Genomic DNA, 25,741 nt, shown 5'->3' on the forward strand with positions numbered 1-25,741 from the left:
AGAAGTTAGCTATATAATCTGTTAAGAGGAGTACAGATTTTGTTCAGCGCTGCAACGCCAGGGTTTCCATTTGTTCTGTTTTTGATTGATTGTTTGTCCTTTCAGTGATTGTGTGTGAGATGCTTAGTTTTGTTTCAGCGTGGCCACGCATTTGAATGTGTCCCGTTTCTTTCTGTGTTGATTTTTGTGCGTGTTTTTTTATTTCTTGGTTGTTTTTTTGTTTTGTGGGTTTTTCTTGTGAGGGTTGCATGGCAGAGATCAAATTTGCGACAGAAGTTTAAATTGTGTACTTCTTCAGCTTCCTCTGCTCTCTAAGCAGAAGAAATATTCGTAGACGGATGTGGTGATGGGACATCTTTGTCTATGATCAAAAGGTTAGTAAATCGATTCCGAGCGCAATTTTAAAAGTTTCTATTTCGTGGACTTTTATTTAATCAGAAATTCTCTTTACCTTTCTAGTTAGGCATTTTGTGCGTATTTTCATGGTTCAAAGCTTCTTCTGGTTTCTATGCAGAAGAAGAAGATATATTTGCAAACGGATGTGGCGATGGGAAATCTTCAAAGCTTCTTCTGGTTTCTAATCAAAAGGTTAGTAAATCCATTCTGAGCGTGTACTTAAAAGTTTCTATTTCATAGACTTTTATTTAATCAGGGATTCGGCATTTTGTCCTTATTTTGTAAGGAAAAATTTGTGTATTGTAATATTGTGTTATAAGAGTATTAGAATGGTTGATATGATTTTGGGTTAGTTTTGATAAGCAATTTTTAGAAAATTCATTAACTATTTATTTTATGACTTGTGTGTTTTTCTGCCTCATTTCTCACTTGGGTATTATTTTTATATTATATTTTACTGTTTGTTTTTCTGGCTCATTTCTCACTTGGGTATTATTGTCTCCTCTTCCTCCCTCACATTCTAGGTCTCCTCTCTCTTATTTTTCAATTCTCTTCCATTTCCCCTCTTCATGCCCCACCATATTCCTTCATAGTACTTCCTCTCCATCGTCTGGAGCTTGATAGATTGCCCATAGTTCATTCCAAGCTCTCCTTTTTTGGCAACACGGAGGATGTTGACAATTTGTTGTGGAATTTAGATTCTCACCTGTCAGTGACCTTTATTCCTCCATACACACACATATATATTTCTATTTTTCCATTTTCTACATACTCTACAACCTCTACAATTCCATGAGACCATGTTTGTTTCCACTTGCAATGTCATCTGAATAAGATGAATTATCTGTAAGTTTATCAGGTTTGAAAGACTTGAAAAATACTTGCTGTAGTCCCTGCCTTGGCAACGGTGCTCTCACCTCTCCCATCAGGTTTGCCTTATCCAGCCATTCTCCTAATTCCTCGCCCCTGCACTTCACTAAATTTCCCCTCCAATCTGCAGCAATGCTACAGCCTGGGATAGGACAGGCTTCTATGACATTGCCACGTAACAAGGACTAAGTGTGTTGTTCTATTTGCTTTACTTTGTTACGTTGTTAATCTTCACAACACATGCATTAAATATCTATCCATCTATCCATGCTTTACTTTGTTACGTTGTAAACCCTTGCTAAAATCATCCATCACAGTATTTCAAACTGGATGAAGAAGAGAACCAAGTTGCATCAGATGGCAGAAGATCCAGAGAAACAATAACATTCTTCAAATACCACTAATCAAATATTATTATCCAAACAATTAATAAATATCAACAGTTTCGCAGATTTATTGCTAAAAGTATTCAAGTGAAAAGTCACCCAGCACAAACTAGGATTTAGCCGAGATCTGTAGCAGAACCAAATTCAAGCAGGGGCAAATCAGTGAAGAGTTAAGACCAACCTGCATGGATGGATCCTCCCACAGTGCTTGCAGTAAAAGAAAAGCACAACAGCAGAGATTCTAAATTTATATTTATCAGCATTTGGGCTAGCAGAAGCATCAGCCCTCCAAAAAGAATTATAAATTGGTACAACTGCATCTCTCCATTTGGATGATGTCTTTATATAAAAAGTGTAATATATATACATTACAAAATCCACTAGGCATTCAATGAAATTATTCACATTTTCACAAGAAAACATAGCCTCTCTCTGTCTTCTTGTTTTTGAAAAGTGCCTTCGAACTCTGACCTCCAAGAAAAGTACATGAAACAACAGCCCCGCACTAGACTGCAAACTGTAGTGGTCTCACCACAAAACATCTTGGGCCTGTAGGAGAGTTTATAAAACATGGACTTTAAAATGTAAGTTAAATTCTACACAAAAGATGCATAACTGGTTACCCTTCAAGTAATGAAATGTGATCAAGCTATAGAGAGAGGACTAATGAAGCTTAGGTAGTATATACAGTAATCTTTGTGGTAATATCACTAAACCTTAGGTGTCTGTTGCCCTTGAGCTTTAGATGTTCCAGCACCAGTGACAAGAGATTATATCTATAGAAGGTAATTTCTGCTCTAATGTCCAGTAATACGATTTATGCATCCCATCTTAAGGATGCAAATGCAAATGGGAGGCTCGGCAGCTGAGGTCCAAATATAATAGCCCACATGGATCCACATACCTGCAACCACCAATTAACTTAATTAGCTATACTTAGTATTAACCCACATCACTCGCTCACTTATGTTGTACATATAAAAGGGGCGTCAGTCTAAGTACATTACAATTTCTTTGATGTTTTCTGTAATTTAAAGATTGTGCTTTTATTTACTCGGAGTACAGACAAGTACATAGAACTAAACATAAAATCAAGATTCAGAAATATTGTGTACAGGCCAAAGATGATATTTGTATATATGACCATTATCACAAGAACCATCTCTCTCTTCACACAGACGTACATGACATAGGTTTCTGAAACCTCAAAGGTAAGATTTGTTAGTGCGCCCTCTTCCCATTTCCATGCTTTTAAATCAAAGAAAATAAAATACATTTGATTTTTCAAATAAAATGGAAGTAAAAATTACTCTTTCATTCTTGAAGTACTAGTGCTGCCAACCACAATGGCTGTTCAAATAAAAAATAATCTGCAATACACAATACCAATGTATTTAGAGAATATATAGATTCTAATACTTATAATTTTACTCAAATGAGTTCTATAATGCATTCATTTTGACATGTTAATGGGTTTTCTGGATTTAGATTCATCCCCTTTGGTAGCTAGATTCGTTTATGCTTTCGTTTATGGGCTAGCCTCTTTTCGGAGCTTCATTTTTATACGACTGCATATTTAAGTTGTATTGATCTATTTTTATCATTTGTTGATATGAATATAATTATTTTTTCCTTCTCTTCATCAATTTAAAGGAGGTCATTTGTCCTTTCCAAAAATTGATTAGGAAAAGATAAGAACCATCTTTTTTGTAACAGAGTATTCCATAATTAGACTAAATTTAGGATGAAAAACAGATAATCATAAATAAGCAGAATACTTTTCACATTATGGAATAATGGCCCTCATTCGTTCTTGCTTAGAAAGATCTGCAATACAAAGATTTTTAGTGCCAAAAGGCTGGATGCTATGCAGGGGATTATAAACAGGGGAATAATAGTGTGAACATCGGTGAAAGAGCTTGTATGCTTTATGGCTCAGATGGTTTGCGGAAAAGAACTGTTTGAGCCAGGCTCTGAACAAGCTGCAGAGTTTAGAGGCGTGGTATGGGAAGCCCTTAAGTTGACAGGGAAGGAGCTATGCACTAAAAGTAGCGACTAGCACAGAGGGCTGATATGCAGTGCAGCGGTAATGAAGTGAATGATTTTCTGGATGTAATGCTGGATTTGAGAGAAGATGGCACACAACTTAGTCTGGAGAAGATGTAATTTTCTGGTAAGCTGGATTCCTTAGTTTAATTTGGCATGAATGAAAATCTCAACCTTACAGCTAGGGTTTGTGTTTCTACACAGATATATATTATAGATTCATATCAACTAATTGTTTTCAGCTTTCCCACCTATCCAAAATAATAATTCTAATTTCTAAATAATTGTGACTATATAAAGTTAAACTATGTACCTCTCTGTGTCATCGCACCACACTATTGTTGATTACTCATCATATGATCCTGCTCATGACTTTGCATAACTCAGACCATCGCCAAACGTGTAAATAGTTTTTCCAGTTCGGCCAGGATATCCTGTGGCTGGATCTGGCCTCATATTCATGTTATTCATGGGAATCTTAACAAACTCTTATGCATTAATAAAGAAGGATTCTGCAATTAACAGAATTGTTCCAAATTTTACAAATTTAGCAAGCATTTGATTGGTGCTTGTTTGGGGTTTAACCTAACATCCGCAACAAGCCTTTTTGTAATCCCATCTTTTCTGAGTTTGAATCTTGATTTTACCTTCATACATTATAAATTGGGTTGAGACCGTTCTTACAAATAAGATTCCCATGTTTTGGGATAGTTATCATTTCACAAGGGTGATAAAAATATACCGTAATCATAAAACAGGTTGGAGATCTTTTCATTCTTACTTAAAAAATGTTAAGAATTACTTGCATTTTAAGGTAGCCATTTGAAAATATGATTTTACCCAGGTAACGATATAAGCACCGTTTGAACAGATTTGCATGAGCAATTTCAATTTGTAGGAAAGTGCACATTCCTAGCATGATGGGATTTGCACAATTTTTCTCAGCTGTGAAAAGGGTTAGAGAATCTTAACCTTGAAAGGAATTAGATTTTTTAGATAATTTCTACTGCTCCTCACTAACCTCATGCACGTGAACCAAACAGAGTCGATTCTAGATATAACTTTCAAAAAAGAGATTCTTGTCTCCTAGAATATTTTCCAGCCAAAATGCAAGAATGAATCTGTTTTCTGATATTTGATTGTGCAAATAAGAAAATCACACATATATTTGCCAGGATTTTTTCGTCCATAAATAACATCTGCAATTTTGTCATCATCCTTTGCATAAGATATATCAAAGGTACCCCTTGACATGATCACAAGGACTACCGGTCCCTTTGATGCATTTGCAACCTGGGACGCCAGCTGTTGTTGCTGGCAGCTGGCCAGGTAATAATAAACTTATCTATCTCGTTTTTCTGTCTCTAATATCTGATCTCCACCTACTTATCCGTCAACAACCTATATTTCTCATTTCCAGCACATGCTATATTTACACAACCTGGGGTGCTACGTTGAAACTTGAAAGCCCCTGGAGAGGTGTTGTATATTTGTGTGTAATAACGATGAAGTATGGGAAGCGAACAATCTTTGAAGGTTTGCCTATAGTATCTCTATTCCTCTATATTTTGTTTAAAAAAAATTCTTAAAGAAGCATAGCCACATGAATCAGACTTATGACTGGAGTAAGAACTTAACTGGGAAAAAGAACAGGAAAAAGGATCAGACTTATGATTAGAAAAGACTTAAAAACTTAACAAAATTACAAAATTTCGTAATCAATTAATGTGTGAGATCCGCAGTTAGTCTTGAAACTTGGCAATAACACACAAACAGTTGCTTCTGCCCGTTTTCTCGAAGGATCAATGCCAACATAAGAAGGGTATTAGGATATTGCAATTTTATATTAGCTATACAATGATAGACATTTTGATGGCTGAAGCAATCCATCCACATGTTGCCAGAGTTCAAGCTCCCATTAATATATATCTATCGCATGTTATGAGTTTGTGTAGAAGTACTTTTAGCTTCGTCATTCTATTGTTTTTCCTCGTTTACTTCTTCTGGGCTTTTGCCTTTGTTAACTGCAATTTGTATCCTAGCCACAATGTTATTCTTGATAGTTTCTTTTGTGTTGCTTAGATAGCATATTTTATATGAAAAGTTGAAGTTATGTCACAGTGGAGGTCCAGTTGCATAGTTTATATGAAAAGTTGAAGTTATGTCACAGTGGAGGTCCAGTTGCATAGTTTATATGAAAAGTTGAAGTTATGTCACAGTGGAGGTCCAGTTACATATTTTATATGAAAAGTTGAAGTTATGTCACAGTGGAGGTCCACTATTAAGAGTTGTCTTTCTCATAATGCGAGCTTGATAAGGGACCCCTTGATAAGTACTCTTGATAAGTACTTTTATTTTTCATTTTTCAGGCTTAGAATTCAAAAATAGAGGATGTAAGGGTTTTATCTCATAGTTTTATTTATTTAAGATACTATCTTATATATTTTTTAATTTTTTTAATTTTTTAATTTTAATGCATCATGGTTAGTGGAGTGGTATTCACTCTTTTGTACTATAACTATATATCTTTTGTTTTTTTTGTAAAGGGTGTATTAATTTCATTAAGAGTTGTATGGGTTTTGTTTGATTACATGTGAGGGATTTGAGTCTTATGGGTTTTGTTTGAAATTTGTGTAACTAATCTACATATAACCATTATGGAGTGTTTGGTATTCATGTGCATTAAGGTTGATAATGTTATTGTCATTAATTATATAGCTTTTTTGTCAAGGGTCTAATGGCATTAATTTTTATGATGACTTTGTGTATATGTATTAGGGTTTTGTTTGAAATTTGTGTAACTAATCTACATATAACCATTATGGAGTGTTTGGTATTCATGTGCATTAAGGTTGATAATGTTATTGTCATTAATTATATAGCTTTTTTGTCAAGGGTCTAATGGCATTGATTTTTATGATGACTTTGTGTATGTCTTAGGGTAAAATGGAATTTGATTAAATCACCATATAGGAAGCTTGATGTATTCATGGTTGAGTGATATTGATTGATGCTTCTACATGATGATTGTATGATATTTACATGAAGCTTCTAATGACATTATTTAGTTCATATAGGATGTTTGATGTATTTGTTCATGATTCATGGTTGAGTGACAATGACTCTTATGTTTGATGATTCGTATGGATAGACATATGGTGGGCATCAAGGGTAGAACATATATGAAATAATATAACAAACAATATGATGATTATGTGACTTTTTAATTGCCTCAATAAGTTGTTTGGATGGGCATCAAGGGTAGAACATATATGAAATAATATAACAAACAATATGATGATTACGTGACTTTTTAATTTAAGCCTCAATAAGTTGTTTGGATGGGCATCAAGGGTAGAACATATATGAAATAATATAACAAACAATATGATGATTATGTGACTTTTTAATTTAAGCCTCAATAAGTTGTTTGGATTTTGTTTGGACTTTGATTGAAGATTTAACTGATTTTGTATGGATTCTTTTTGGAAGTTAATTATTGTGCATCATGGTTGAGTGATATTGATGCTTCTACATGATGATTGTATGACATTTACATGAAGGTTCTAATGACACCATTTAGTTGCATGATGGGTTTTGTTTGCAAGTAATAATGACATTTTCAATTGAGTTTATGAGTTTTATTTGAAGGTTGCATCAAACTATATTAGGTGTATGGTGTAGTTGCATGATGGGTTTTGTTTGCAAGTAATAATGACACCATTTAGTTGCATGATGGGTTTTGTTTGCAAGTAATAATGACATTTTCAATTGAGTTTATGAGTTTTATTTGAAGGTTGCATCAAACTATATTAGGTGTATGGTGTAGTTGCATGATGGGTTTTGTTTGCAAGTAATAATGACATTTCCAATTGAGTTTATGAGTTTTATTTGAAGGTTGCATCAAACTATATTATGCATATGATGTGCTTGTTTATGCATCGTGGTTGAGTGATATTAATTCTTTCACATGATTGTATGGATTTTGAATGAAGCACCAGGTGAGATATATTAGTTACATGATGGGTTTTTGTTTTGAGATAGTGATGATAGTTGGATGTCATTGGGATGTATGCATTTGATGCATGCATGAATGTATGTATGAATCTATGGATGGTTACATTTGATGTGTGTATACACACATGTATACATATGTGTATGTGTGTATGAATGAATGTATGGATGCAAGTATGAATGAATGTATGCATGAATTTGAATGGATGCAAGTTTGAAGGTTGCATCAAACTATATTAGGTGTATGGTGTAGTTGCATGATGGGTTTTGTTTGCAAGTAATAATGACATTTCCAATTGAGTTTATGAGTTTTATTTGAAGGTTGCATCAAACTATATTATGCATATGATGTGCTTGTTTATGCATCGTGGTTGAGTGATATTAATTCTTTCACATGATTGTATGGATTTTGAATGAAGCACCAGGTGAGATATATTAGTTACATGATGGGTTTTTGTTTTGAGATAGTGATGATAGTTGGATGTCATTGGGATGTATGCATTTGACGCATGCATGAATGTATGTATGAATCTATGGATGGTTACATTTGATGTGTGTATACACACATGTATACATATGTGTATGTGTGTATGAATGAATGTATGGATGCAAGTATGAATGAATGTATGCATGAATTTGAATGGATGCAAGTTTGAAGGTTGCATCAAACTATATTAGGTGTATGGTGTAGTTGCATGATGGGTTTTGTTTGCAAGTAATAATGACATTTCCAATTGAGTTTATGAGTTTTATTTGAAGGTTGCATCAAACTATATTATGCATATGATGTGCTTGTTTATGCATCGTGGTTGAGTGATATTAATTCTTTCACATGATTGTATGGATTTTGAATGAAGCACCAGGTGAGATATATTAGTTACATGATGGGTTTTTGTTTTGAGATAGTGATGATAGTTGGATGTCATTGGGATGTATGCATTTGACGCATGCATGAATGTATGTATGAATCTATGGATGGTTACATTTGATGTGTGTATACACACATGTATACATATGTGTATGTGTGTATGAATGAATGTATGGATGCAAGTATGAATGAATGTATGCATGAATTTATGCACATATGCATGTAATGCATGTATGCATAGATATATATTTATGGATGTGTGCATTTATGTATGGATGTGCACACTATGCATGGATGTATTGATGCATGCATGCATTTATGGTTGTATGCATGCATATGTGTATGTGTGTATGAATGAATGCATGGATGCAAGTATGAATGAATGTATGCATGCATCGATGTATGCATGTATGAATGTATTCATGTATGATGTGTATAAATGAATGTATGGATGCATATATGCATGACGCATCTCATGGATTTATGTATGCATGTAATGTATTGTATGTATTCATATATGGTTTAATGCATGTATGCGTGTATTCATGTGTATGGATGCTTGGATATTTACATGTATGTATGCATCCATCCATCCATGCATGCATGTATATATTCATGTATGGTTGTATTATGCATAGATGTATGCATGCATGCATGTATTCATGTATGGTTGTATTATGCATAGATGTATGCATGTATGAATGTATTCATGTATGATGTGTATGAATGAATGTATGCATGAATTTATCACATATGCATGTAATGTATATGTACATAGATATTTGGAAGTATGCATATATGGATGGATGCATTGATGTATGCATTGATGTATGCATGTATGTATGGATTTATTGATGTATGTATTTATGGATGTGTGCATTTATGTATGGATGTACGGACTATGCATGGATGTATTGATGCATGCATGTATGTATGGATATATGCATGGACGTATGTATGTATGGATGCATATATGCATGTATGCATGACGCATCTCATGGATGTATGTATGCATGTTGTAGACACTTAAAAATAATTATTCTTAATTATTTTTAATTCCTCACATAATTAATTAATTAATTATGTTAATTTAAATTCTCCTCAATATTAATTAAATATAATTAATATTGTCACTATAGTATGTGACTGATTTATTTAATAAATCAATCCCTTTTTTTATTCTTCTAAAAAATTAAATCCTCACAAATCTTCCTCTTGGCTAAATCAATTAATTAGCTTAACCTACATGATTCCTACAAATCACCTTTCTAATTCATCATTAACCTAATAAAGTCTTCTAGAAACTCCCTAAACACACTTAACATTATTCTTCAAATTTTTAATTCTCTCCACTCATTCTCTTCCTAGTCAAATCTTCCTACAAATCCTATCCTACTTAATTCTTCCTCTAATCCCCTCCTAATGAGTTGCTAGTGGCTAATCATCATGATTAGCCACAGAGTCAACCCCTTGTCCCTTCCATCCAACCACTAGCTTTTAATGCTCTTTTCCTAGGTGAATGTGAGATTTTCAAAATCTCACAATCTTTAAGGCATCTCCTTACCCAAGGAATTTTTAATTCCTTCTTATTCCTCCAATCCCTATGATTATTCTTTTTTGGAGAATTTTAAATTCCTCCTCTCCATTCTTCAAGGAATGTCACATCCCTTACTCCTCTCAAGACACATTGAGAAGTCTTCCCAATGCACCTTGCTCTTCTCAAGGTACCTTGGGAAGTCTTCCCAATGTACCTTGAAGAGTGTGGAGACAAGAAATGCCTTTAAGGCATATCTCTTGGTCTCTGCACCCTCTCTTGGGCCTTGTGGGAGCTCACAAACAATCCTAGCCCTTCATCTTGAATCCATCCTAGCCATCCATTTTTCCTCTCTTCTTTCTATAAATTGAGGATTCCATCCCTTCATTCTTCGTCTCCAAGTTCAGTAATCTTATGCTGCCTTTTTGAGCCTAGGAAATCATCTTAGCAACATTATCATGTTCAAATCATATCTCATCCACACTTAACCTTTTATCCATATCATCCTCCTAAAATCTATTTCATATTGTGCACAACATTGGAGAGCCATCCACATCAAACAAACAAAAGCAGTAAATCAAGTGGAACATCATCAAGGGGCGCTTTCACTTCATCAAGCTCCATTCGAAGGAGAAGGTATAAGGTTTGTGAGGTATATGTATTTTTCCTTGTTTTGAACATTTCAAATTATGTCTTTGGATTTCATATGATTATATGTTGATTTGCATGCTTATTAAACTAATCCACCTCACCAGGTCTTTTCCCCTTTTCATTCTCTTTCTCGTATTCATAAGGCATTTTGTGGAATTCGTCTTCATCAGCGCTTTTGATATCCAAAGGACTAGAAGGGGCGCCGACGATAGTAATCTTAGGCATTGAGGTGTACCCTAAGCCTCTGTTGTATTTGTAGGAGATAGGATTTATGGGTGCTTTTCTTCTTTTCTCCTCTGGTCTCAGGTTGTGTCCTTTGTAATCCATTTTTTCAACTATGGCAGATGCTTTTGGGTACATTTTTTGGATATTCTTGTTGCATCTTCATCCTCTTCCCGGTACAGCCATGAAGAGATATCTGCTTCGAGACTCTCTTCATCAAGTGAGCCCCATTACTGAAAGGTGGTATTTTGGCATTGCATGACTGGTTTCGGGTCCTTTTTGAGCTCTTTTGGTTTGCCAAATGACTTAGGAGAGAGAGGGAGGTTGCTTATTAATAAGACGTCCTCCAATTTGTCCAAGATCTTGATTTGACTCTCTGGTTGGGATGAAGTGGAGGCAACATTTGATGCGTCAGATGGAGGCGTTGGCGAGGTTCTATTTAGCAGACAATGATATAGATGCTTCCCCTCTGATAGTTTGCAATATTGAAAAGGTTGGGGATCACCTTTAATAGTGATCTCTCTTCCATTATAGAGGAATTTGATACAAGGAATGAATCCATGGCCACTCGAGGAGAATGTTGTAGGGGAGATCAAGATCCAGTACTTGGCAAGGGGTTTCAATTGAAATGGGGCCCACTTGAAGAGGTAAGGTGATCATGCCTTTTGAAACTCTTTCCGCATCATCATATGCCTTTATTGTGATCCTTCCTGATGTGTCTACCAGATCATCATATGCCTTTATTGTGATCCTTCCTGATGTGTCTACCAGATCCTCAGAAAGTTTCAATTGTTTTATTAATTTGTATGTACACAGATTAAGCCCAAATCCATCGTCTATCAAGATACGTTTGACCTTATGCTTGTGGATAAGAGTTTCGATGTGCAAAAGTTTGTTATGGTTTTCATCTGCGGGGCCATCTTTGGAGGTATATACAAGGTGCTGTTGGGCAACAAGGTTTCCAATGAAGGCTTGGAATTGGGTGGCGTTGATGTTATCAGGAACGCGTGATTCAAAAAGGGCTTGCTCCAAAATTTCTTTATGGACCGAGGAAGTCTTAAGAAGTTCCAAAATGGAGATCTGTGTGGGGGTCTTCCCAAGTTGGTCAAGGAGGTCATATCGGCAGGTGGAAGACATGGGTGGGGGGTTTGGTGGGGGAAGAACTCCTTGGATGGTGACTTTACCTCGGCGTGTAGTTACATTACAGTCATTTTGGGGATGGGAGGTGGAAGGCATGGCGCCTTGAATGACTATCCTAGCAGGACTTGGTCTGCTTTGGGAAGAAAGAGGATTAACTTCTTGGATAGTTATGACATTGACATGATTGTCTGCAGGTTCAATGCGACCTACTAAAAAATCAAAGCCGATTACGTGATTAGTGTAGTCATAACCCATTGCGTTAGATGATGAGCTTTTTCCTTTATCATGTTTCGGGAAGGGTTCCTAGTACATTTTGAGTTTGTCATTGCTATTACTAGGTTTTGCATTTGCTACTTCAATCTCACCCCTATCAATGAGATCTTGTATGTAGATTTTCAGTTTCATACACTTTCGTGTATCATGCCCCTTGATACGATGGTATTCACAATACTCATTTTTGTTATACCATCTTGGTTTAGGTTGATTAGGGTCAAACGAACAAGTGATTGGAAAAACCACTACACCTGCTTGGACAAGTTTTTGAAACACCATTTCAATAGGCTCAGCTAGAGGAGTGAAGTCTCTTGGAGTCCTATCGGTGGGTGGAAGACATGGGTGGGGGGTTTGGTGGGGGAGGAACTCCTTGGATGGTGACTTTACCTCGGCGTGTAGTTACATTACAGTCATTTTGGGGATGAGAGGTGGAAGACATGGCGCCTTGAATGACTATCCTAGCAGGACTTGGTCTGCTTTGGGAAGAAGGAGGATTAAGTCTTTGGATGGTTATGACATTGACATGATTGTCTGTAGGTTCAATGCGACTTACTAAAAAATCAAAGCCAATTACGTGATTAGTGTAGTCATAACCCATTGTGTTAGATGATGAGCTTTTTCCTTTATCATGCTTCGGGAAGGGTTCTTGGTACATTTTGAGTTTATCATTGCTATTACTAGGTTTTGCATTTGCTACTTCAATCTCACCCCTATCAATGAGATCTTGTATGTAGATTTTCAGTTTCATACACTTTCGTGTATCATGCCCCTTGATACGATGCTATTCACAATACTCATTTTCATTATACCATCTTGGTTTAGGTTGATTAGGGTCAAACGAGCGAGTGATTAGAAAAACCACTACACCTGCTTGGACAAGTTTTTGAAACACCATTTCAATAGGCTCAGCCAGAGGAGTGAAGTCTTTTGGAGTCCTGTTATCCGATCAAAGTGGTCGTTGAGACGTTGTTGTGAGGTTTTTGGGATTGATTTTGATTGTTTTGATTATTGAATTGATTATTATTGGTGGTGGATTTTGGAGGAGCGGCCACGATTTGGACCCGCTTTGCATCAGTTACACCATCGTTGACCACGTTTTTGTTTTTAGACTAAAATTTTGGCTTGTCATTATGATAAGAGGAAGAACTTTGTGTCGACTTCTGGTAATGTTTGAAGGTTCATTCCTCCAACAAGACACATTCGAGGGCGAGACCCTTATTAGTTAATTTTTGGAAGGATTTGATACATTGGGATATTAAGGGTCTCGAAAGTTCAGGCACCGAGTTCTTTTGAAATAGCTCAATTTGATGTTGTTCTGGCATGTCCCACTGAATTTTTTTGATAAGATGTCACCATCTTTGTAGGAAATTGACAAAGGTTTCTCCGGGCCTTTGTTTTGTATTGCATAGGTCCATCATATAAACATCATTAACCATGTTGTAAGCATAGTGGGCCACAAATTTTTCTGCCAAGTCTGGAAAGGAGACAATGGAACCTTGTGGTAGAGATGAGAACCATGCCAGGCATCTCCCGTGAGACTCTTGGGAAAGAGTCTGCGAAGATAAAGGTCATTATAGGAGACTTCTTGGCATAAGATGTGGAATTCTCGGACATGGTCGCGGGGGTCTCCTTTGCCTTCATACTTGGTGAATTTGAGGATCCCAAATCCGAAGGGGTAGGGTGCAACTGATATAGACGGGTCGTAAGGACAAGGGCAAAACTCTTCGAACAAGTAAGTTTTTTTTTTATTAATCCTTTCTTTCATGTCTTTGATGATATTTTTCATGTCTTGAATTTCCTTGATGAGGTCTTTTTGGGGACTTTGATAATGATGAATTGTATTTGCCCCAAGAATTGGATGAGCCAAAGAAGGTGCACCATCACCAATATACTGATATGATGAGGAGGCAGAAATGTGGGATGTGAGGACCGATGCTGCAGGGATTTGTGTGATGGTTGCGATCCACAAACTGTTGTGACGGGATTGAGTACGACCCAGATAAAACTTGCAACATTGTTGGCAGGAAGAGAAGTTTGTGGAATAGAAATATGTGGTTGAACGGAAGGAGGTGGTATAGATGTGTGTTGGAGAATAGATGAGATCAGATGTGATAGTGGTATAAATGGTAAGGAGGAAGAAGGTGGGATGGAGACCATGGTGGGAGGTACCGCGGGTGGCATTGATTGAACTTGGATGATTGATGGGGCTGCAATTGATTGAGTCTGAATAATAGGTGCAACACTTTGTGTGGTAGCAAGGTCTGCTTGTGGTTGTTGGGCGAGAGTGGGTCTATTAAATTCATGTGGAAGTTGAGCTCCACTTTCAAGGAGAGTTTTCAGAAGTGCAGTAGGATTGTGTTGAATAAACTTTTCCATCATCTCTTAGTTATAAGAATCCGCTAGGATTTTGGCTTTGATCTTGATTGCTAGGTTGCCCACTTTGTGTAGGATGTTGCGTGGGATCTTCCTATAGGGCACTAATGTCCGGCATGCCATATTGTTGTTCAACCATCTTTCTCTTTTAGGATCGAGTTGTGACCATACACGAATAACCTTGGAAAAGTTTGGAGGGGGAAATTTGTGATGAAAGGACTTAGCAAGATATTTGTGGAATTTTGGATTTTGTCTTTTATGACAAGGGATTTTGTTGATTGGTATGGTTCTTGGATTAGACACCGGATTTGATTAGGATTTGACACTTTAGTCCTTGGATGAGGATTTTAGGTGGTGGATGCAACCACAAGTAAGGTGATGGCCAAGTTGTATAGAATTTAGACCTTGAATTGATGATTAAAAAGTCTCTCTTATACCAAGGGTTGACTAATGACCCTAAGCAAACTAAAGATGTGAGTTAAGAGTCTTGATCGACTCAAAATAATTAGGCAAAAGGTACTTGGAGAGGATTCCCTTTCAAGCACGAGAGCCAATTGATTAATGATGAGGTCTAAATGGAATAAGAGAGGCTTTTTAATCATCAATCCAAGGTCTAAATTCTATACAACTTGGCCATCACCTTACTTATGGTTGCATCCACCACCTAAAATCCTCATCCAAGGACTAAGATGTCAAATCCTAATCAAATCTAGGGTCTAATCCAAGAACCATATAGTGAAATTCCCTTCCTGAAGCATATAGTGAAATTCCATTTAGACTTTTTGCCTAATCATTTTGAGTCGATCAAGACTCTTAACTCACGTCTTTAGTTTGCTTAGGGTCATTAGTCAACCCTTGGTATAAGAGAGGCTTTTTAATCATCAATCCAAGGTCTAAATTCTATACAACTTGGCCATCACCTTACTTGTGGTTGCATCCACCACCTAAAATCCTCATCCAAGGACTGAGGTGTCAAATCCTAATCAAATCCGGGGTCTAATCCAAGAACCATACCAATCAACAAAATCCCTTGTCATAAAAGATAAAATCCAAAATTCCACAAATATCTTGCTAAGTCCTTTCATCACAAATTTCCCCCTCCAAACTTTTCCAAGGTTATTCGTGTATGGTCACAACTCGATCTCAAAAGAGAAAGATGGTTGAACAACAATATGGCATGTCGGACATTAGTGCCCTATATGAAGATCACATGCAAGATACTACACAAAGTGGGCAACCTAGCAATCAAGATCAAAGCCAAAATCCTAACATGGTTAGCCAAGATGAACTCTCTCCGGAAGTGCAAACTTTCCTAGCGGATTCTTATAACCAAGAGATGATGAAAAAGTTTATTCAAGACAATCCTACTGCACTTCTGAAAACTCTCCTTGAAAGTGGAGCTCAACTTCCACCTGAATTTAATAGATCCACTCTCGTCCAACAACCACAAGGAGACCTCACTCCCACATAAAGTGTTGCACCTATTATTCAGACTCAATCAATTGCAGCCCCATCAATCATCCAAGCTCAATCAATGCCACCTGCGGTACCTCCCACCATGGTCTCCATCCCACCTTCTTTTTCCTAATTATTTTGAGTTGATCAAGACTCTTAACTCACGTCTTTAGTTTGCTTAGGGTCATTAGTCAACCCTTGGTATAAGAGAGACTTTTTAATCATCAATTCAAGGTCTAAATTCTATACAACTTGGCCATCACCTTACTTGTGGTTGCATCCACCACCTAAAATCCTCATCCAAGGACTAAGGTGTCAAATCCTAATCAAATCCGGTGTCTAATCCAAGAACCATACCAATCAACAAAATCCCTTGTCATAAAAGACAAAATCCAAAATTCCACAAATATCTTGCTATGTCCTTTCATCACAAATTTCCCCCTCCAAACTTTTCCAAGGTTATTCGTGTATGGTCACAACTCGATCCTAAAAGAGAAAGATGGTTGAACAACAATATAGCATGCCGGACATTAGTGCCCTATAGGAAGATCCCACGCAACATCCTACACAAAGTGGGCAACCTAGCAATCAAGATCAAAGCCAAAATCCTAGCGGATTCTTATAACTAAGAGATGATGGAAAAGTTTATTCAACACAATCCTACTGCACTTCTGAAAACTCTCCTTGAAAGTGGAGCTCAACTTCCACATGAATTTAATAGACCCACTCTCGCCCAACAACCACAAGGAGACCTTGCTACCACACAAAGTGTTGCATCTATTATTCATACTCAATCAATTGCAGCCCCATCAATCATCCAAGCTCAATCAATGCCACCCGCAACACTTCCCACCATGGTCTCCATCCCACCTTCTTCCTCCTTACCATTTATACCACTATCACATCCGATCTCATCTATTCTCCAACACACTTCTATACCACCTCCTTCCGTTCAACCACATATTTCTATTCCACAAACTTCCCTTCCTACCAACAATGTCGCAAGTTTTATCCGGGCCGTATTCAATCCCATCACAACAGTTTGCGGACCGCAACCAACTATCACACAAATCCCTGCAGCATCGGTCCTCACATCCCACATTCCCGCCTCCTCATCATATCAGTATATTGGTGGTGGTGCACCTTCTTTGACTCAACCAATTCGTGGGGCAAATACAATTCATCGTTATCAAAGTCCCCAACAAGACCTCATCAAGGAAATTCAAGACATAAAAATATCATCAAGAACATGAAAGAAATGACTGATAAAAGAAAAACTTACTTGTTCGAAGAGTTTTGCCCTTGTCCTTATGACCCGTCTATATCGGTTGCACCCTACCCCCCGGGATTTGAGATCCTCAAATTCACCAAGTATGAAGGCAAAGGAGACCCCCGCGACCATGTCCGAGAATTCCACATCTTATGCCAAGAAGTCTCTTATAGTGACCTTTATCTTCGCAGACTCTTTCCCAAGAGTCTCACGGGAAATGCTTTGGCATGGTTCTCATCTCTACCACGAGGTTCCATTGTTTCCTTTCCAGACTTGGCAGAAAAAGTTGTGGCCCACTATGCTTACAACATGGTTAATGATGTTTTTATGATGGACCTATGTAATACAAAACAAAGGCTCAGAGAAACCTTTGCCAATTTCCTACAAAGATGATGACATCTTATCAAAAAATTCCAGTGGGACATGCCAGAACAACATCAAATTGAGCTATTTCAAAAGAACTTGGTGCCTGAACTTTCGAGACCCTTAATATCTCAATGTATCAAATCTTTCAAAAAATTAACCGATTCTCGAACGTGTCTTGTTAGAGGAAGGAACCTTGAAACATTACCAGAAGTCGACACAAAGTTCTTCCTCTTATCATAACGACAAGCCAAAATTCTGGTCTAAAAACAAAAACGTGGTCAATGATGGTGTAACTGATGCAAAGCGGGTCCACATCATGTCCGCTCTTCCAAAATCCACCATCAATAATAATCAATTCAATAATCAAAACAATCAAAATCAATTCCAAAAACCTCACAACAACATCTCAACGACCACCCCGATTGAATAACAGGACTCCAAGAGACTTCACTCCTCTGGTTGAGCCTATTGAAATGGTGTTTCAAAAATTTGTCCAAGCAGGTGTAGTGGTTTTTCCAATCACTCGCCCGTTTGACCCTAATCAACCTAAACCAAGATGGTATAATGAAAATGAGTATTGTGAATAACATCGTATCAAGGGGCATGATACATGAAAGTGTATGAAAATGAAAATCTACATACAAGATCTCATTGATAGGGGTGAGATTGAAGTAGCAAATGCAAAACCTAGTAATAGCAATGACAAACTCAAAATGTACCAAGAACCCTTCCCAAAGCATGATAAAGGAAAAAGCTCATCATCTAACGCAATGGGTTATGACTACGCTAATCATGTAATCGACTTTGATTTTTTAGTAAGTCGCATTGAACCTGCAGACAATCATGTCAATGTCATAACCATCCAAGGAGTTAATCCTCTTTCTTCCCAAAGCATACCAAGTCCTGCTAGGATAGTCATTCAAGGCGCCATGCCTTCCACCTCCCATCCCCAAAATGATTGTAATGTAACTACACGCCGAGGTAAAGTCACCATCCAAGGAGTTCCTCCCCCACCAAACACCCCACCCATGTCTTCCACCCGCCGACAGGACTCCATGAGACTTCACTCCTCTGGCTGAGCCTATTGAAATGGTGTTTCAAAAACTTGTCCAAACAGGTGTAGTGGTTTTTCTAATCACTCGTCTGTTTGACCCTAATCAACCTAAACCAAGATGGTATAATGAAAATGAGTATTGTGAATACCATCGTATCAAGGGGCATGATACACGAAAGTGTATGAAACTGAAAATCTACATACAAGATCTCATTGATAGGGGTGAGATTGAAGTAGCAAATACAAAACCTAGTAATAGCAATGACAAACTCAAAATGTACCAGGAACCCTTCCCGAAGCATGATAAAGGAAAATGTTCATCATCTAACGCAATGGGTTATGACTACACTAATCACGTAATCGGCTTTGATTTTTTAGTAAGTCGCATTGAACCTGCAGACAATCATATCAATGTCATAACCATCCAAGGAGTTAATCCTCCTTCCCAAAGCAGACCAAGTCCTGCTAGGATAGTCATTCAAGGCGCTATGCCTTCCACCTCCCATCCCCAAAATGACTGTAATGTAACTACATGCCGAGGTAAAGTCACCATCCAAGGAGTTCCTCCCCCACCAAACCCCCCACCCATGTCTTCCACCTGCCGATATGACCTCCTTGACCAACTTGGGAAGACCACCGCACAGACCTCCATTTTGGAACTTCTTAAGACTTCCTCGGTCCATAAAGAAATTTTGGAGCAAGCCCTTTTTGAATCACACGTTCCTGATAACATCAACACCACCCAATTCCAAGCCCTCATTGGAAACCTTGTTGCCCAGCAACACCTTGTATTTACCTCCAAAGATGCCCCCGCAGATGAAGACCATAACAAATCTTTGCACATCGAAGCTCTTATCCACAAGCATAAGGTCAAACGTATCCTTATAGATGGTGGATCCGAGCTTAATCTGTGTACATACAAATTAATAAGATAATTGGGACTTTCTGAGGATCTGGTAGACACATCAGGAAGGATCACAATAAAGGCATATGATGATGTGGAAAGAGTTTCAAAGGGCATGATCACCTTACCTCTTCAAGTGGGCCCCATTTCAATTGAAACCCTTTGCCAAGTACTGGATCTTGATCTCTCCTATAACATTCTCCTCAGGCGGCCATGGATTCATTTCTTGCATCAAATTCCCTTATAATGGAAGAGAGATCACTATCAAAGGTGATCCCCAACCTTTTCAATATTGCAAACTATCAGAGGGGAAGCATTCGTATCATTGTCTACTAAATAGACCCTCGCCAACACTTCTATCTGACGCATCAAATGTTGCCTCCACTTCATCCCAACCAAAGAGTCAAATCAAGATCTTGGACAAATTGGAAGACGTCTTATTAATAGGCAACCTCCCTCTGTCTCCTAAGTCATTTGGCAAACCAAAAGAGCTCAAAAAGGACCCGAAACCAGTCATGCAATGCCAAAATACCACCTTCCAGTAATGGGACTCACTTGATGAAGAGATCCTCGAAGCAGATATCTCTTCATGGCTGTATGGGGAAGAGGATGAAGATCCAACAAGAATATCCAAAAAAATGTACCCAAAAGCATCTGGCATAGTTGAAAAAATGGGTTACAAAGGACACGGCCTGGGACCAGAGGAGAAAGGAAGAAAAACACCCAAAAATCCTATATCCTACAAATACAACAGAGGCTTAGGGTACACCCCGGTGCCTAAGATTACTAGCATCGGTGCCTATTTTAGTCCTTATTTGGATATCGAAAGTGCTAACGAAAACAAATTCCACGAAATGCCTTATGAATACAAGAAAGAGAATGAAGAGGGGAAAAGACCTGGTGAGGTGGATTAGTTAATAAGCATGCAAATCAACATATAATCATATGAAATCCAAAGACATAATTTGAAATGTTCAAAACAAGGAAAAATGTATATACCTCACAAACCTTATACCTTCTCTTTCAGATAGAGCTTGATGAAGTGAAAGCGCCCCTTGATGATGCTCCATTTGATTTGTTGCTCTTGCTTGCTTGATGTGGATGGCTCTCCAATGTGGATAAAAGGTTAAGTGTGGATGAGATATGATTTGAACATGATAATGTTGCTAAGATGATTTCCTAGGCTCAAAAGGGCAGCATAAGATTACTGAACTTGGAGATGAAGAATGAAGGGATGAAATCCTCAATTTATAGAAAGAGGAAAGGAAAAATGGATGGCTATGATGGATTCAAGATGAAGGGCTAGGATTGCTTGTGACCTCCCACAAAGCCCAAGAGAGGGTGTGGAGACCAAGAGACATGCCTTAAAGGCATTTCTTGTTTCCACACTCTTCAAGGTACATTGGGAAGACTTCCCAAGGTACCTTGAGAAGAGCAAGGTGCATTGGAAAGACTTCCCAATGTGTCTTGAGAGGAGCAAGGAATGTGATATTCCTTGAAGAATGGGGAGGAGGAATTTAAAATTCTCCAAAAGGAAATAATCATGGGGATTGGAGGAATAAGAAGAAATTAAAAATTCCTTGGGAGAGGAGATGCCTAAAGGATAGTGAGATTTTGAAAATCTCACATTCACCTAGGAAAAGAGCATTAAGAGCTAGTGGTTGGATGGAAGGGACAAGGGGTTGACTTTGTGGCTAATCATGATGATTAACCACTAGCAACTCATTAGGAGGGGATTAGAGGAAGAATTAGGTGGGATAGGATTTGTAGGAGGATTTGACTAGGAGAGAGAATGAGTGGAGAGAATTAAAATTTTGAAGAATAATGTTAAGTGGGTTTAGGGAGTTTCTAGAAGACTTTATTAGGTTAATGATGAATTAGAAAGGTGATTTGTAGGAATCATGTAGGTTAGTTAATTAATTGATTTAGCCAAGAGGAAGATTTGTGAGGATTTAATTTTTTAGAAGAATAAAGAAAGGGATTGATTTATTAAATAAATCAGTTACATACTATAGTGACAATATTAATTATATTTAATTAATATTGAGGAGAATCTGAATTAACATAATTAATTATGTGAGGAATTAAAAATAATCTTGCCCCTCTTTGAAGCGAGGTGTGATGATGCATTGATTCAAAGAATAATCTTGTTTTTGCAACTGTGGTCTGATGAAAATGCAAGTTCTTTGATTAGCTTGATGGCTTAGGTAGGTAAGCTTGAAAAATCTTGTTCGATTCAATTGATAAGATCTAGATTCAGTCTGGTTTCAGGAAGGATTCATCTTATATAAGACAAAGATGATCAAAGCATTTGGTTTCAAGAAGGATCCTGTAAAGCGGAAAATCGAACCCTAGGTGTTCTCCCCCACTCCAAGGAGAAAGGGGGTCACTAGGATTGACGGTTTTCACTTAGGGGAGACTTTACATTCAAAAGAGGGGTTGAAACCCACAAGATCCAATTCCACATAATGCAAGATTGGATTCTAAATGAGTTTCAAGGGTTAAGACAGCAAGGCTACCCTCTTTTGTAAAGAATGTAGATAGAAAGATTAAGCTAGGAATGCATGAAAAGTGAGAAAGATTCACTTATAAACAGAGATAGGAATATAGGATGAAGCTGCGGACCTGGAATTAGCAGTAAAATATCGAGACGGCGCTGTCCTATAAATTTGAGCGAAAGTTGACGGGAGGATGGTGCCCGGCGTGCACACGGTCCTCCGAAAAATCTGCGAAACGAAGGGGGATCTGTTCGTCTCTGCACAAGGATTCTAGAACTTCAATTACAGCTGCGTACCTGCAACCTACACACAGAAAAGTGAAGATGATTGGGGGGTTAGGGATTAGGGGTTTGCCCTTAGGTCAAACCCCGGTTTTGGAATTAACCAAGAAATGAGAATGCTGTAAATGTAAATGTTTGTAATGTAAACAAGTACTTGATACCTTGTTGTAAGAATGTTTGTATTCTTACATGTGAAGGTGTAAATGTTGTTGTATGTTGTATGTTGTATGTGATCTCCTCTTCAATGGTTGAATCCTTGTCTTGAATGCAACACCTAGCCTTGAATGGAGACTTAGAATGATCAATTGCTTGAAGGAATGCTTGAATGCTTGAATGCTTGAATATCGTTTCCGCGTCTTGTACACATATGTCCTTCCTCCTCAAAATGGGAGAGGAAATGTAGTTTATATACTTGTCAATTAGGGCTGATAGACTGATTTTTCCGACCTTAGGCCGACCAGGAAATGTTATTTTCCAATTTGCAAACTTAAAGACCCGAGGCCCCAAAAGAGACCGGGCCCAAAATAGGGCCAGGGACCAGGGTGCTGGGCGCCATGGTCCTAGGGGACCAGGGCGCTGGGTGCCCTAGTCCTGAAGGACCAGGGTGCTGGACGCCATGGTCCCACCTCCAGGGACAGCAGGGTGCAAGGAGGATCAGGCCAGGGTGCTGGAAAATGCAGTTTTTGATGTCATGGACAAGTTTCGGGGTCTCCATTCAGGTTCAGTGTTGCGTCGCCATCGTGAAGACCCAAATGCGGTCGAAATTGCAAGTGTCGCAATTTTGGGACGCTACATTTAGCCCCCACTTTAGCGGGAGTATAGGCGTACGCTCATACTTCCGGTAAAGTACAAGGACACAACATTGAAAGACTTTCACCACGTCAAGGAGGCAAGACACACCAAGCCCCCAGTGGACTAAGGATCTTACGACTTCGATTGACAAAGTAAAAGGGAAGATCACGAGGGAGAACCATGACTGTCAGTAGTAAGGTTCCCTCACTATGAGTCATGCAAGAGAAATACCCAAAATTTTCAAGGCAAAGCTAAGTTCGCCAAGAAATTTTCAAGTATCCTGAAGGGATAGACGGGGTGTATGCCCCCCTACGTTAAAGCGATCACACATGCCTCAACGGGGGTGATTGCTTTAAGGTAGTGACACATATAGGAAATGAGAAGGGAAAGGAGCACGTTATCGCAAAGATTTAGCCCCCAAGTGTGAGATAAACCCAAGGATAATAGACACAAACACAAAGCACGAGGTGACTTCACTTTCCTCGGGGTCAGTATGCTGTATGATAAGTCATGTATATCATATGTATGTATGCATAATTGTTCTTCATTCCCCAATCAAGGAAGGTCACCTAGAAGAAGGGAACACATGTGTCTTTTGAGTCAACATGAGAGAGACCAAAAGAGATCTCAATGCTTTGCATCGTCCTCAAGTAGACAACACTAAGGACAACAAATAGAAGAATGAGAATAACACATAGAAGAAGTAACAAAAGAGAGGAGGAGAGAATCTGCTATGCTAATGAAACTAGTCTAGCACGTCATCTACCCCCCGATCTTGCTGATCAATGTTTCGGGAAGGCAGGGAACACGCTAGAGGAGGAACATCCAACACAGCAGATGGAGCTATCACAAGATCCAAACAAGGGCTATGTTCATGTTCCAAGCCATGTTGTTCTTGTCTAGGAGCTAGGATAAGTGCTTTAGAAAATTCATTAGATAAATGGTTATCAATATCAACAAGTTCATATTCACTATCAGAAATAAGAGAAGTAACATTTTCATCATGAATAACATTTTCATCTATATCATCATCAAGATTTATAAAAATAGGATCTTTAACTCGCACAGGATCAAGACCATCATGCATCTTATGTTTAGGAGATTTTGGCTCAATTTCCAGCTGAGGAGAAAATGGAATAATGCTTGTTGAAGGTGTTTTTGGAGATTGCAAAGTTTGAGAAGCAGCTACTTGAGCTCTAAGATGACGCTTTCGTCGGCGTTCACGTGCAGAACGGTTTCGTCTAGTCTTAGTAGGAAGTTGAGAAGATTGAGGAGGAGGAATGTTCTCATCCTTATCACTTGGGTGTTTAGGTTGTGGTCTCTTAGGCTGGATAATAGGAGAAGAGGAAGGTCTCTTCTCTCTATAAAAGGAAGGAGGAGGGACTGCTCCATATAAAGGAGGAATGTTTGGTTTAGGAAGGAGACCAAGTCCATCATGACGAGGAGGTATAGGTCTACTTTTAGAAAGTTTATTAGACATAGACATAGTCACATCCATGGGAACGGGTTGGGAATCTTCTTGAGGAAAGACATTAGTTTTATCTTTCAAAGGAAGAACTTCCTTCTCAAGAACGATAGGAATATCAAGTTTGGGTGTTCTAGGTTCACTTAGAGATAGGATCATATCTGTTTTCCACTTTTGATAAGATTTGAAAAGATGATCACTTCGCAGAGGAAGAGATTGGAATTGTTTAGGCCAAAAATAATCAATAGGAACGCTAGAAGTTCTTTCAGCTGGTTTAAAGAGACTATGATTGACAGTAACAACTTCACCATTATGGGGAAATTTCAAACACTTGTGAATAGGAGAAGCAATAGCTTTCATGGAAGATAGCCAAGGATAGCCAAGCTTCACACGAAATTGTTCGGATGAAGGAATAATAGCAAAGTTCATATCAAGGGATTTGTTATGGACCTCAATAGGAGAAGAAAATGCATCAAATAATTTCACAACCACATCTATTTTGTCATAGATCACTTGATTCAATTGCAAAGTAAAAAGAAATTATTCAGTAATAACATTAACCATGCACGAAGGATCAATAAGCACTCCACGGCAAGGTGTATTCTTGACTTTTGCAACTATGTATAAAGGACCATCAGGTGCCCTGATAGTTTCACTAGAATCAAATGTGATGGAAGGTTCTTTAGGGTTTTCTTGCTGCTCTACAAAGTTAATCACATTCGGAGTCATAGACACAAGACCATCAGATGAGAAAGAGGAATCATTAGTCTCAATCGCATTAGAGGTATGGGAAGGTAATGGATCAGTAAAAATCTGAAGATTTTGGTTAGGAGGAGCTACAAATGTATTGCCTTTATCATTCACTCCAGAAACAGAGATAGTA

The 25,741-nt window shown here is 38.1% G+C and overlaps 1 long non-coding RNA gene across 2 annotated transcripts in view; it reads left to right on the plus strand.

Annotated features, from left to right (window-relative positions):
• Window positions 1-25,741, plus strand: part of LOC131873908 (uncharacterized) — a 39,758-nt gene continuing 14,017 nt past the window's right edge. For both annotated transcript variants that reach the window (XR_009371798.1, XR_009371799.1), the window contains exons 1-3: window positions 1-374; window positions 515-588; window positions 3,526-3,825. This is a non-coding gene — a long non-coding RNA (uncharacterized LOC131873908). The remainder of the gene's footprint in view (window positions 375-514; window positions 589-3,525; window positions 3,826-25,741) is intronic.

The sequence above is a fragment of the Cryptomeria japonica genome, chromosome 1 (assembly GCF_030272615.1).
Source record: "Cryptomeria japonica chromosome 1, Sugi_1.0, whole genome shotgun sequence".
In the NCBI taxonomy this organism is placed as follows: Eukaryota; Viridiplantae; Streptophyta; class Pinopsida; order Cupressales; family Cupressaceae; genus Cryptomeria; species Cryptomeria japonica.